This window comes from Adiantum capillus-veneris, chromosome 14 (assembly GCF_014529385.1).
Source record: "Adiantum capillus-veneris isolate H3 chromosome 14, ASM1452938v2, whole genome shotgun sequence".
In the NCBI taxonomy this organism is placed as follows: domain Eukaryota; kingdom Viridiplantae; phylum Streptophyta; class Polypodiopsida; order Polypodiales; family Pteridaceae; genus Adiantum; species Adiantum capillus-veneris.
In genome coordinates this window covers 6,701,545-6,716,312 of record NC_140944.1, presented here as the reverse complement: position 1 = coordinate 6,716,312, position 14,768 = coordinate 6,701,545, and positions in this window count along the sequence as shown.

Genomic DNA, 14,768 nt, shown 5'->3' with positions numbered 1-14,768 from the left:
GAAGCCTGCTACTCAATCAGCCTCACCTAGTGAGTAAAAGCGTAAGACATATCTGCGATGTTGGTGAGTTTTTTTCTTTTCTTGGTGGAACCCATCCTTGCCAACAACAACAAAACTGCTTACTAAAACCCTACTTGCATACTCTGCGTTTGTACTGTTTGTGTCGGGCAACTTTTCTTGCAGCAAACTGGATAAGCAAGTGCTGCTAACATAGCAAATTACAAGCCAAAAGGAGGGTGTTCAATGGGGAATTTTTTGGTGTCTGAAGCTTGTTTTGAAAACCCCAGAGGGCTCTACTTTGATAGTCTGATAATAATGCCCAAGGTATGTCAAAATGATGTTGGATGCCTTAACTTTTTCCTTTCAAGAGGTACTGCTCTATTTTGATTCGTGCTCTCAGGAAGATCAGCATTTTATGGGAGTGGGACATAAGAGGTTTCCCTTTGCATGGAGACATGGAGGGATGTTTTCAAGTGTTCCTGACCTTCAGAGGTTAATGGAAATCTAGAAATTAGCCATGCTTACCAACAACCCTCTCCTTCAGAATAGTTTAGAGAACAAGCTTGCAAAAGAGAGCAATAATACAAATGAGATTCTATATACAAAATCCTTCCCTCTAGGTACACACAAAGTAGCAGAGCCAAATGTTGCAATACAATTAACCCAAGTATGCAAGATGACAAATGGCTGCCTTACAACGTTGTAGGAGCAAAGCTAGACCTCCTAAATACCATGATATGGCTAAAATGTCTCGTAGTACATCACAGCTTGATTCGTAAAAAAAATTTTGAGAAAGCTTCGACTCCTTCCACATGTACCTTTGCCTTGCCTCCATGCCTTAGCTGAGTTGAATACTGCCTTGGATTGATGATTTGCACATTGTTGTGTTGTTTCTTGGCAATCCATCATGTTATGAGTCATATACATCTTTTTTGGTGGAATTGTCCCGGAGTGGTTCGCAAATGGTAAGGAGTTTAGTGGAGTGTGTGGAAGAGGTTAGTTGCCTAAGTGGTTCTAACTTTCTCATTATGAGATGTTTTGTTTATGTGTAGATGCTTCTATTCCTCCAATTTTCTCCCGTTTGATAGAGCATTTCCCCATTTCCTAGTAATTTAGGTGTTGCTTACACTAATTTCTTGCTATATACACTAAATTTACACTAATTTCTCTCTAATATAGCATTTGTAACCACTAAATCTCACTCAATTTGGCAATTGTAGCACAACTGCATGACATACACCTGAAGGACACTCCAAAATATCACTCCGATGAAGAGCATGACCATGCTAGGGCATGAAGGCATCTCACAATTTGAGAGAGTTCTTTTTACAGAGATTAGTGAAGAAAGAGATGGACACGAAATCCAAGCTCCCATTATTCAAAAAGTTGGTGCATATTGTAGCATTTCGACTTTTATACCAGGGTTGCTAAAATGTTTGGAGCCTAAAGGCAAATGAGAACCTCTAATCATGGATAAATCACTTACGCAACTAATTTACAATGAATAAACAACTTGGAACTCTTTTAGAGCCTAATATATTAATTTCACATTAGCGAAAGTGCAAAAGATTACATTGAAAATATTTAAGTGCAAAAACCGCTTCTTCGCGATATTGTCACATGTAAGTTTATTTCACTTGACATCTTGATCTCACCCATCCTTTTTGCTATTGTCTCTATCCAATGCTTGGATTCACTTATAACATCAACACCACTTGTCTTCACATTATTGTGGTTTAAATGTGCAAATATCATTTACAACAACATCTTTCTTAATGAGTGTCTGTTCCTAGACATTCTTTGCAAGGTGACAAGTGCTAAGGAAGTTTTATTGCAATGGTTGAAGATTTTGATATATTTGAGCATTACGAATTTGCTGACGCTTGTAGTCTGAACATAGGTATTGAAGAAGAAGATATATGACCATTTAGGGTTGAAATGTGAAATATGTAACTTATTACGATGGACGTAGCTCTTTGAAAAGATAATAAGGCTATAACATTTGGGAATTGGCAAAATTTAATGAAATGAGGGTGCCATGGCATTGAGGAAGTGACTTGGCTTACCAAGAAAATGAAATAAAAGGTTTATTGATCCTAAGCTAGGATTTGAAAATCTGAACTGTCAAGGGGTAAAAATCAACGGGGAAATAGTGCCAGTGTATGTGCATGGGTTCTTATATGTACTTGACTCGATTAGAAATAGATTTAGAGTACATATAAAAAAGGTAAAGTAGGCAGCATATGAGTGGATATGACTTGAAAGAAGGGTTACAGTCATAAGATGCAACTTGATGGTGAGGCCCCCCATTTGTGTAGAGAAATTGGCTATTTAATTTTGGATGGGATTTTTAATAGTGAGAGTGCCAAGATGGCTAAGGTAGTGAATAGCTTCTAGATGGGCTGAAAGATGAGAAGTTAATGTGTTTGAGCCTTCTTGAAAAGTGAGTGTGTGGATAGAGCACAAAACAATGTTTAATGCATACATCGAATGAGGAAACATCTATATGCATACACATGAATGCATTGAAAAACATATGTTACAAAAAAAAAGAGAGAATTGATGGGTCCTTCTAAAAGTAGGCCTAGTCAAAGCATTTAGATATGCTTTACAAGCTACCACTCATTTAAGAAGTGTTTTCTTCATTGTTGCTTTGTGCTCTCATCTCACTATGTACTTCTGCATGGGTGTTGAACTCTATTTTGCTTCACAAATAAAATAGACTTTGACTCTTATGTTCACTTATTGCAACATGAGTGACACATTGTAAGTGGGTAAATTGTTCTAGCTTGATCATATAAACCTATTATTATTACTACCCTTAGCATCGAGTTAAAAAAAAAAACTTGAAGCTTTGAGACTAATGCTTTGCTCATTCGATGGCTCAATTGCTTGCTAACTCTTGAATATGCCAAATATTTTTTTCTCTTTTTCTAACCATGTGTTGGATTTATTGATGAGAGATCTTACTATGAAATAAAAATTGAAGTAATCGAGGCTGTATCTTGATGCTGGATTAGGAAATTTGGCTAGCACCAAACTCCACGCTGATTCTTTTGACTTGATTTAGCACATCAATGAAATTGAATATACCTTCGACCTTTTTGGTGGTATGGATCAACTTTTTAAGTACCCCTTGTTGAATGAGTAGTCATCATCACACAAATAACATGGTTTTTGTTGTGGTTCAAAATGTTGGAATTAGGGTTGTAGAGAAACACACACAGCTTGGAGAAGACGAAGGAAGCACAAGGTACACAATAGAGGGTGTATTACTTAGTGTGCAATGGAAAGATGGATAGCGTATATACAATGCACGGGGGAAAAAACCTCCTAAAGAGGGAAAAAATGCCTCGGCGGTCCTAGTGTGTTCACACACATCACAACCACATGTATATGGTAACAAATCCCCCCTGGAGTGATGCGGTGAACGAGAGCTGGAACATGAGTAAAGGGAAGTGCCATGCCCTGAGGACATGATCAGTCCACAAAGGGGAGTAAGCCCAAAGCTTTGCGGAAAGCTTCAAGATTCTCACGAGACAATGCCTTTGTGAAAAGATCTGCAAGGTTGTCCTATGTTGGCACATAAGCCAAGTTGATCTCTCCTGCTGAGAGCCTCTCTTTGACATAGTGGTAATGCACCTCAATGTGCTTTGTGCGAGCATGAAAAACTGGGTTCCTCGCAACTGCCAATGCGCTCTAACTGTCAGTGTAGATAGTGTTGGCAGTGTCCTGTCCCACACCCAAATCAGCCATAAGGCGTCTGAGCCATACACACTCAACCGTAGCTGTGAAGACTGCCTTGTACTCAGCCTCACAACTCGAAGTGGCCACAATAGGTTGCTTCTTGGTCAACCATGATATACATGAACTGCCAAGCATGAAACAAAAACCACTTGTGGACACTCACGTGTCAAAACAACCAGCGCAATCTGAGTTCGAGAAAGCATGTAAGTCTCGCGGCAATGATCCCCCCTTGGGATAAAACAAGCCAAGATGTAAAGTGCCACTAAGGTAGCGGAAAATCCTCTTCACAGCCTGCCAATGCTTAGACCCTGGGCTATGCATAAATCTGCTGACTTGTGAGACTACAAACTGAATATCCGGTCTCATGTTGCATACATAAATGAGGCAGCCAACAGCAGTTTGGTAAAGAGTGACATCAGCAGGATCACCAGCATCATGTAGACTCAACTTCAAACTTGTTTCCATGGGAGTGGCAATAGGTTTGCAATCCTCAAGTCCAAACTTACATAGCAAGGTCTCTATGTAACTTTTCTGACACAAGGCAATACCACATCACACTGCTTAAACTGTATGCCCAAGTAATGATGCAACAACCCCAAATCTTTCATCTTGAAAGTAGCATTCAAATCAACCTTAAATTCAGCAATATGTCTCTCATTTGGTCCAGTGATCAGCAAATCATCGACATAAAGAATCACAATGAGAAGTACATCACCCTCACGCTTTACATACAATGTGCTTTCTATTGGACTGTTACGAAAGCCTCGTTTAACCAAATCAGTGTCAGCTTTCTCATACCAAGCACGAGGAGATTGCTTCAACCCATACAAAGCCTTGTTACATTTGCACACTTTGTCCTCTTGTCCTTTTATGACAAAACCGCGAGGCTGAGTTACATAAACTTCCTCAAATATTTCACCATTCAAGAAAGCAGTAACAATGTCTGATTGATGTACATCCCAACCAAAATGAGCTGCCAATACACATAGAAAACACACAGTAGTCATACGAAAAGTGGGAGCAAAAGTCTCTTCATAATCTATGCCTTTTTGCTGTGCATAACCCTTTGCAACAAGTCGAGCCTTATGGCGATCAATCTCACCATCCGACTTGCGTTTCAACTTGTAAACCCACTTCATACCAATGGCCTTTTTGCCAGGATGCAAATCACATAAAGTCCATGTGTCATTTTCTATAAGTGCATCATATTCTGATTGCATGGCAGCCATCCAATTTTGTGAATTCTGTGCTTCATCAAAAGACAGAGGTTCCTCAACATCATGTAAACTAGACACAGCCAAAGCATAACAATCTGATGCATAAGATGCATGGCGAGAGCGTGAACGAGTACGACTAGACAAAGGTGCATCCAATTTACTATCACGCAAAGTGTGCACCAGCCATTTTCGCATACCTCTAGCCTGCTCATTTTCAGCCCTTTCCTCATCAAGTACATGTACATCTGCATCAGTAATAGGCTGATCTGTAATATTTTCAGAAACCCCCATAGGCTGTACATTTACCTCATTAGAACTTACATTTGTATTTCCACCACTGAAAAGAGGCAACAAAGTGTCATAAATGTCCTGTGAGCTTACATTACTGTCTCTAGTACATGACATCAAGGGCTGAACAGAATCTTCCACAAACACTACATCCCGTGAAACCAGAATACGTTTTGTTTGCGGATGATACAAATTGTAACCTTTGCTTTCAGCATTATAACCAACAAAAATACATTTGACAGCCTTATCATCCAATTTTCTGTGCTGCACTTGTGGCACCAAAGCATATGCCAAACAACCAAAAACACGCATGTGCTCAATAGAAGGCTTTTTATCATGCCATGTTTCATATGGAGTAATAGACTGCAAAGCTTTCGTAGGACACCTGTTAAGTACATAAGTGGCACACATGATGGCCTCAAGCCAAAAAGAATGCGGCAAAGCTTGACTTTTGACCATATATCGTGCCATTTCCGTAAGTGATCTGTTTTTCCTCTCAGCAACACCATTTTGCTAAGGTGAATAAGGCACTGTACATTGGTGTTTTATCCCACCACTAGCCAGAAATGCATTAAATTCATGAGAAATATACTCCCCCTCTCGATCGGAACGGAGGGTGCCCATAGTACATTTTGAGACATTTTCAGCCATAGCCAGAAATTGTTTGAAGCACATAAAAACTTCGGACTTTGCTTTAAGCGGAAATACCCATGCATGCCTGGAGTAATCATCAATGAAAGTCACGAAGTATAGGTAATTGCCCAAGGGGGGAGTTTGCATGGGTCCACAAACATCACTATGCACAAGCTGCAACCTGCATGTGGCCCGAACTGAACCATCCTTTGGAAACTTAGAATGCTGCATCTTACCCAAAATACAACCTTCACAAACATGTTTGACAGGTGCTTCAAGAGACGGCAAAGAAGCAACCATATCAGATTTCTGCAAACGCAGCAAAGTGGCAAAATTCAGATGACCAAAACGTGCATGCCAAAGTTTTGCATCTGAAATAGCCCTTGAATCTACAACAGCATTTGCAAAATTTTGTCCACACTTGTCATACAAAGTGAGCTTATATAGCCCACGACACAAAAGCCCAGATGCAACAATTTCATCACCAAAATTGAGATCATGAAGTGTACATCTGTCATCCACAAATTTGACTACAAGTCCAAGTCTAGCAAGTGCGGATATAGACAAGAGATTCTTCTTGATCCCAGGTACATAAAGTGCATGAACAAGTGTGAAGGAATTGCCATTAGCAACAGTGAGCACAATCTTTCCAACTCCCTGAACTGGATAAGAGGCATTGTTGGCACAAGTGACAGAATTCCCATGAGGGACAGACTCGAGAGAGGTAAACAATTCACGATGTGAGGTAATGAATGTGCTTTGTAGCACCACTGTCGAAATACCACACATGTGAATCTGCAGCAACTGACAAGCATGCATCATGGACAACAGGATTGTAAGTGCACTCTGCGCTAAAAGCCCATTCTGCATCAACATCAGCATCACAGTCTCCTTTCACAGAAGATGCAACAATGGCTGCATTTGTTCTGGAACCACCATTTGCAGTGGAACCACCCTCTTTCTTCTTAGCCTCTTTGGCCTTCAACTTAGGACACGACTTGATCAAGTGATCATTAGCTTTACAATAATGGCAACGCATCTTCTTTTTGCCCTTATCACCAGAATTGCCAGACGAAGTGCTGCCAACAGAAGCATTAGGAACAGAATTTTTGCCACTCGCAGCAGAACCATAAGAAGTGGCTGCATTACTGTTACCACCCTTTCTTTGAGAAGCAACAAAAGCCTGTTCAACTGCACGTTGCCTAGTCCTGTTTTTTCTAGAAAGTGACTCTTGCAACAGCAATGTGCATAATGCATCAAACTTGACAACTTCAAGATTTCCTTGGGTCATCAGTCTCCAAGTACTAGCAAAAGTCTGGTAGGAATCTGGCAAGGCATCAAGAACAGTCTGCACAAGGGAACTGTCTGAAATGACTTCACCTGCAGAAATAAGCTGCTCATTGATATCCTTGACACTAGCAAGGAAAGTGTCCATATCATCTTCCTCATGCATAATCTTTGACTCCAGCTCTTTACACAACAAAGAAATTTTAGCCTCATTGCGACTTGCATAAAGACCAGCCAAAATATCCCAAGCCTGTTTTGCAGATTTGGCTGAACGGATCTGAGGAACAATGGTGCGCTTCACAGACAACGCAATCAATGCATGAGCCTGCACATCCTTAACATCCCAACGAGCTTGTTCTGCCGTAGGCAAAACAACTCTAACAGCAGCAATCCTTGCAGCAAGACCTGTAACAACCTCAACATCGCCTACATCCTCAGAACCAGGACGTACATCAATGCCGTGCACAATGTTCCAGATACTAGTGACGGGGATGTCACTTTTACCTCGAGCTATGCACGAGATGCTATACATGTGGATAGTGCACTCCCTTCGCAGTGGTTGCTAGACGCAGATGCTATGTTTCATGTCACGCCGCATCGTGCATGGTTTTGTAGCTATTCTAGCGGGATGCTTGGTAGTGTACGTTTGACCGATGGATCGGTGCATGCGATAACAGGTGCAGGAGATGTGAGACTGTCATTACCGAGTGGTGCATCTTACTTGTTACGACATGTGCGCTATGTACCAGATTTGACAGTGAGTTTGATCTCGATTGGTCAGCTTAGAGATTGTGGATGTCAGATTTCGCTACGAGAGCGAGATTTTGTGATGCATTTGGGTTTGCTAGTGATTGTGAGAGGTGCCAGGAGTGGTACAGGTTACCCATTGCATGTGGATCACGGGAGAGACGGTGTTGTCTCTGTGATCACGCAACCAAGTAGAGAGCGAGAGAGCAGGCGAGTCTCTTTTGCTTGTGGGTTGCAGGATGCTTTGCATGGAGTGCAGAGTAGTGAGCTCGTTGTGCACACAGTTGGGGCATGACTTGAGCAGTCACACAGAGAGGTGACAGAGTCAGACATGCATGCTTTGCTAGTGACTGAGCAAAGTAGAGAGTCAGTTGTGCGAGATACTTCTATGCAAGATAGACAGGTAGAGAGGTCTTGCTCTAGTGAGTCACGCCAGGAGGAGGTTGTGCAAGAGTCTATGCATACGGAGTTAGAGCATGAGAGCTCTAGTGAGTCACATCAGATTGAGTGGTCATGTTTGCAGTGGATGATTGTAGAGGAGACTGAGATGTCAGCGATTATGCAATCATTCCTTTCTATGCTCGACAGTGAGCATGGGGATATAGTTGTGCAGGGTATGTCTTCCAGCAGACACCTAGAGCAACTGGTTTGCTCTGAGGTTGCACGAGAGGTTGATGCGTCTTTTGCGGTTAGTCAGGAGATGCATGTGGCTGACACGCCTCGTCAATCAGAGATGCCTATTGCCAGGGATATATATGTTGATGCATGCTCCGTAGAGCTAGCAGGGCCTGCTAGCATTGCATCGGCATTCAATGGTCTCATGTATGAGATGCTGATCTTGAGACCGGATATCGCAGCTACAGTGGGAGCATTTGTAGTTGGGGTTGTCAGTCGTTTGTTGACTGATGATGGCATAGTGCACGAGGGAGATATGCAGGTATTGCGTACATACTTGCAGTACGTGTGCGATACGTCTGGTGGTGTATGGACTTACACGGGAGCAGGACAGCCGGATGCACACGATCACAGCCAGCCAGTGGGCATCGGTTGAGAGCGGTTTTCTCTCGCCTTTTGTAGTCTTTAGACTAGGTTCTCTTGCTTAAAGGCACAATCGCCTTTAAGTGGGAGGTTGTTGGGGTATAGGCGCCTGTGCCTTGCCCGGCCGCCCAGAGTCTGGGCGCCCACTGACTTGTATACCTTATACATAGCATAAGTGTATAGGGGGTTGCTCACTCTTGGAGTCTCCCCACCCACATCGTATGTGTGTCTCCCTCTCTCTCTCTCTCTCTCTCACTCTCTGTCTGTGGTGCTCCCCGATCCCCTTCAATATGCAAGACCCTCCTGGCCTGCCTTGAAGTGTTTGTCCCATCAAAAGCAACGGATTCCACATTACTATTGATGGGCGACACTATAACCAGGATGACATATGACTTGTCAAAGCAGCCATCCCTCGAGGTTCTACACTTGTTTTACCAAAGAATAATGTTCCTGCCAAGCTATCATATGCAAGCCTTTGAGGAAGCCTTCTACACGGACTTCTTCACTTATGACAACAGGATCTTCGGCCCTATAGTCACCTTGGGCAACATAAGATATGAGTCATACTTAAAGCTGCTAAAGCCTCCAGGGTTCCATTGACACAAGCGCCTCAATGACTGCTACAACAATTGAACACATGAGCCAAACAGACGAAGACCCATCATGTCAGGGACGACATGGACACGGAGGGGGGGAGTGTTAACCACTAAACACAAGAAAAGCCCAATTTTGTATTCTTTATTCCGTCAAACTCAATATAATTATTTTTCAGGACTCTATTGAGTTTCGAGATTGTGATATACTGAATATGCGGACTAGCCAACAAACCATGATAGAAAGTAGGAGATGGTTCTGATAAGTTAGAACCTCCAAGGCTGAGGTATAAAAGCCAATTTTTGGAACCCTAAGAGAAATTTTTGAGCTCAACTAAGTGTGCAGTGAGTTTTGTGTGAGAGAATGAGCGATCTTCCTTTACTCTCTATGTGTGCTACAAATGCTACATTGCAAAGGCGTCTTCACCATCGTGTTAGCAACGGCAAGAGCTACGCGTCGACACCAAGCTTGCACGATTTTGGTCTCTTTGCGAAGAGCTCTCCCCCACGAGCTTTGAGGTGAGTTTTCTCTCTAACGTGCATCTAATTAGAAATTGCTATATGTCATTGCATTCACAGCGAGTAGAACTACACAAAAGACTTAAAAACGTTTAAAATTGGTGACCTGTAATTTTTGGCATGTCTTCATACGTGATTTCTGTACCAAGTGTTTACAGGTAGTGAGTTGGGTTAGAGACTTTAGGGTAGTTCCCTTTAGGTGTATAGAGGTCACCCCTTGAGTTTCGTGACGATTCGACAATGTGAGGTCTTGTTTTGGAGAGTGTAGCCATCGTAGGGAAGATAGATTTTGTGCCTACATAGTGTGCTTTGAGTTGGTTTTTCTTGTTAGTGATTGTCCATAGAAGGTCAAGTGGATGATTGACACCAATCTATTTGTTTTCATGCGCCTATGGGTCAAGCTCCATCCTTGGTTGACATCTTGTCTGTGGCCTTAGTTCTCACCTTTGCTAGCAACTGCAAGCAGCAAATCTTCCCGACAACAAGTTCCAAGAAATCACCGCCAATGCAGGCCATTTCTTGGATAAGTAAGCCCTTGCATTAAAGAAACACAATTTGGGGGGGGTGGATCACCTTTCTTGCTTGGCTACTTTCATCTTCCTTGTCAGCGAGTAACCCAATTTGGAGGAGGTGTGACTGCCACACCTTCAGGTTGGCTCCATCATCAAAGATGCCAAGGAGCAGAAGGGTGTCCCCGTGAACCCTTCGGCCAAAGGCTAAGCACTTCAACTTGAGTACCCTAGGCGGATTGAGGAAGTGGTTGAAAAACCCATCGTTGTGGTTACTACTAGTGTCACTCCAGAGGATGCTCCATTCGCGAGGATGATGCAATCCTAGAAGTAGAGATTAACTACTTATCATCAATGGTAGTGGATAGGGAGGACTTTCTTTTTTTTTCATGAATTGGAGAAAGCATTTGGCCTTTTCATGGATGAGTGCCTCAGTGTGCTATTCACCAACGCCCAATTCCCCCTAAACTCCATGCCAGATGCCCTTGAAAGCAAGCTAGATTTAAGATTTTCTTGGATCCTGGGGTGCACAAAAGGCAAAAAAAAAGAAGCAAAAAGAAAGGTATCCACAAGGGCACACAAAGTAGCCAAACAGAGGCCATTGTGGCAAAATCATAAACTTGGCGCTGTCATTTACTAAGGGGTGTATTTTTTTCTTTGCCAAACAACTCATTGTAACTGTTACCGCACTCGGGGGGGAGGGGAAAGAATGGATGTATGGACATTTAAATTTCAAGTTGGATTTAAGATTTTATGGGATCCTTGGGTGCACACAAGGCCAAACAAAAGCAAAAAGGGGGTTGGCCACAAGGGTGCACAGAGTAGCCAAACAGAGGCCATTGTGGCCACCCCCCTTTTGCTTTTTATGACCTTGTGTGCACTCCAAGACGCTAGAAAAGCACATACTTTTCTTGAATTCAAGCGTTCATGCATAAAAACACCCCCTTTCCCTCTAACACTGGTGGACCCAAAGGATGTACATTAGATAGACATCATTAACTTAAAACATTAAGAAGATAAAGAACTTAAATGATTTTGGACATAGAAGATACAAAACTCTGAATCCTTTAATCACGAACAAAATGTTTGGATACAAAAGTAGGGTGGGTAATACAAAAAAGATAAGTTTCACTTTGGGTATTCTCAAAGTCTCGCTTCAATCTCAATCGACATGCAAGTTGCATGTTCTTTGGTTGTGTAGTCACTTTATTTGCATGTATGGCATAGAGGTTGGTATCCTATAGCACAAAAATGATGTGGGCCTCCACAGCTTCTGGAGTCAACTCCAATGCCATTGTTTGCATTCTATATTGATTTCCATAGCTTTGGAGCACCTCCTTCACCGTGCAAGAAAAGGGAGCTCGTCGAATGAGCAACTTGGTTGTCTTCTCGTAGTGCCGGATCTTTGCAAATGACCTTGTGATTTTGCAACGATGTTGGGATTGTCTAGGGGACACTTGCACATTTGCTGGTGGACGATGCTTGGGATTCTTAGAAAACTTAGATTTGTGGAAATTTACATGCTTCGCCCTTGTTGGTGCCATCTCCTTCGGCTTCTGATTGTTTTCCTCTCTCGTTGCCTCCCGATCTTGTGCTGTAGGGAGAGCTCCTTGTCGACAGCGTAATGTCTTCCCTGCCACTCACACCCAGTGTGTGCGTTATATCTCAACATGCTGCCATGGTGGCTCTATATCTGACTCATTGCCTGTATGCACCACTCAAGCTCGAGATGCTCATGCTTGCACTTGTTGGTGTGGTGTATGTTCCCTTTCACTTGAGGATCATGATTCCTCTTCTTCTTCTGGCCATCTTGCTTGAATCTTCGACATGGTGTCTACTCTACTTGATGCTACTGTGATTCTTGCTCTTGTGCCTGCCGCTTATGAGTCCGCGATGATCCCTCTCTTTGACTACCTTGCCTAGAGCTTTAGGAATGCCAAGAAGAGCAAGGTGTTTGCAGGTGTTTTCTTGTGTTTTGAAGCCACACCGGCTTTCCACAACCTTGGAGAGTGTTTTTGTTAGCTGGCAGATGCTCTTTGGCGATTTGTGTGGCGCGCACTATGGGGTATGGTGGGATCTCACATGTGGAGAAAAACCAAGTGACAAGTGAGCGGATCTTATATTTATAAGGGCTCATTTTAAAAGGGTCCTTTCACACTATAATTTTCTTTAAAAAGCTATTATTTTTCAAAGGGTGTCCCCAAACTTTAATAAAAGTAAATGCACAAAAGAGAAGGTATTAGCGTTGAATCCACCTCAACACTTGTCGGAGATTGCATTGGCATGGAGTAGTTATTAGAACTGAATCCACGTTGACCCTTGCCAGACCCCATGCTGCATGCTTTGGTGGGGCCTTGTGACATTTGCCACTTGTTGATGTGCTCTTGACAAGGATAGAGTGAAGAAGTCCCTTGTTTGAAGCCAAGCAAACACTTTATGGTCTTTAAGTCCCCATCCATGTGCCATTCCACATCAAAGCTACCTAAACCCTCAACCTCCAACTTCTCACCTGCAAACTAGCCCAAAAGTGAAGTTGAAAAAAAATTTCAACATCTTGATCACCTTTTGAGACCAAAAAAAGAAGTAATCCAAATTCTACTAAACTTTTCCAAGGTACTATATTCAACATGGGGGACAAGTGTGTTATTTTCATAGAGGGTCTATAACTCCAGGGAAATACTAGACTATTTTTTATAAGGGGGTAGTTAACTTGACAGGGTTGTAGTGATAGTTGAGTGCTTTCCATTTTTTTAAGACTGGGCCAAAAAGACCCACTAGAAGTCAGGTTATAGGTAAAACAAGGTTCTTGTTACCAAGCCTCCTTATCTTATTGTAGTGACAGTGAGAACCATGAATAGAAATGTCATACTGTGGGACAGATCCGACTCGACTAGTGCATTGAGGCTACAAGAGGTTGTCAAGCTCTTGGAAAACACACCATTATAAAAAATTTGAACCCTCTAGGGACCCCGCTATCTTGTTGTAGTGACAGTGAGAATCATCAACATAAATGTGAGACCGTGGGACATAGTTGACTCAAGTAGTGCATGAAGGCTACATCAGGCCCTTGGGATTGAGGTTAATTAGAGGCCAACCAATAAGAAGAGGGTGGTGGACACACTCTATGCCCTCAAAATAGTAGGGGAACAAAGTAGTCTTACACTTATAAATGACCTTTTACCTAGTGAGAAGGTGGGGGGAGACACTTGGAACCTCCAAGTTTCCCTCCTTTTTTACGTGGTTTTGAAAAAACCCCAAAAATGTAAAATTTTAAAAAAAATTAGTATTCAAACCTTATCTTCTAAAACCCCCCTTAACCAATTTTATGGTCATAAAAACAGTTTTTGACCTCAAAAAGTCAAAACGTGTTAAAAAAATCCCTGAAATTAAAAAATTTTCAAAAACTTTTGAAACATCATTTTCTGCTCTCCAAAGCTCCCCCAAAAATATCCCATACCTAAAAAGTGATTTTCTCTTTCTAGAACCCATTTTCCAAGCCCTCCTTGGTTGCAACCATCACACTCACGCTCTATCCCAACATTATCTCTCTAATGTCACCTCCATTGCAATAGCAAGGAAGATCCTCTCTCTTCTCCTCCTACCTCCCATTGCTACACCAAGCAAGGATTATCCACCTTCTCCTATCTCCATTACAACACCATCCATGGTCCTCCCTCTCTTTGCCACTTCCACCTTCCATTGGCACACCAAGCAAACTCATTCCCTTTCTCCCACCTACATTGTAGCAACAAGTAAGGTCCTTTTCCTCATCCTAATTTTCTTTACTCACCCATGGCAAGCTCTGTTCCGCAAAGATGGCCAAAGGATGAGGTCACTAGACTTACATGCCACAACACAAGAGGTATAAATTGTGAATGGGTGCCACAAGAATTCACCAAAGGTGCTTAGGTATACATGCAACCTTCTCTAATTGGACCTAATTGTGTTCAAAACTGTGCAAGCTTGGATCATCATTGGAAAGGAAAGCTGTTTGGCTTCAAGAATCACAAGGACAAGAGGACCGCAACCATTGTGGAACATGTTTTTTCAATGTCAAGCATGCAATTGTAATAGCCTCATCTATTCCCAACACATTGTATGTACATGTTTTGAGAATACAAAGCTGGGTGTGAAGTCACAATGGAACGTTTTTATGGCTTCATACTTATGTTTTGGTTTGCTTTTGCAAT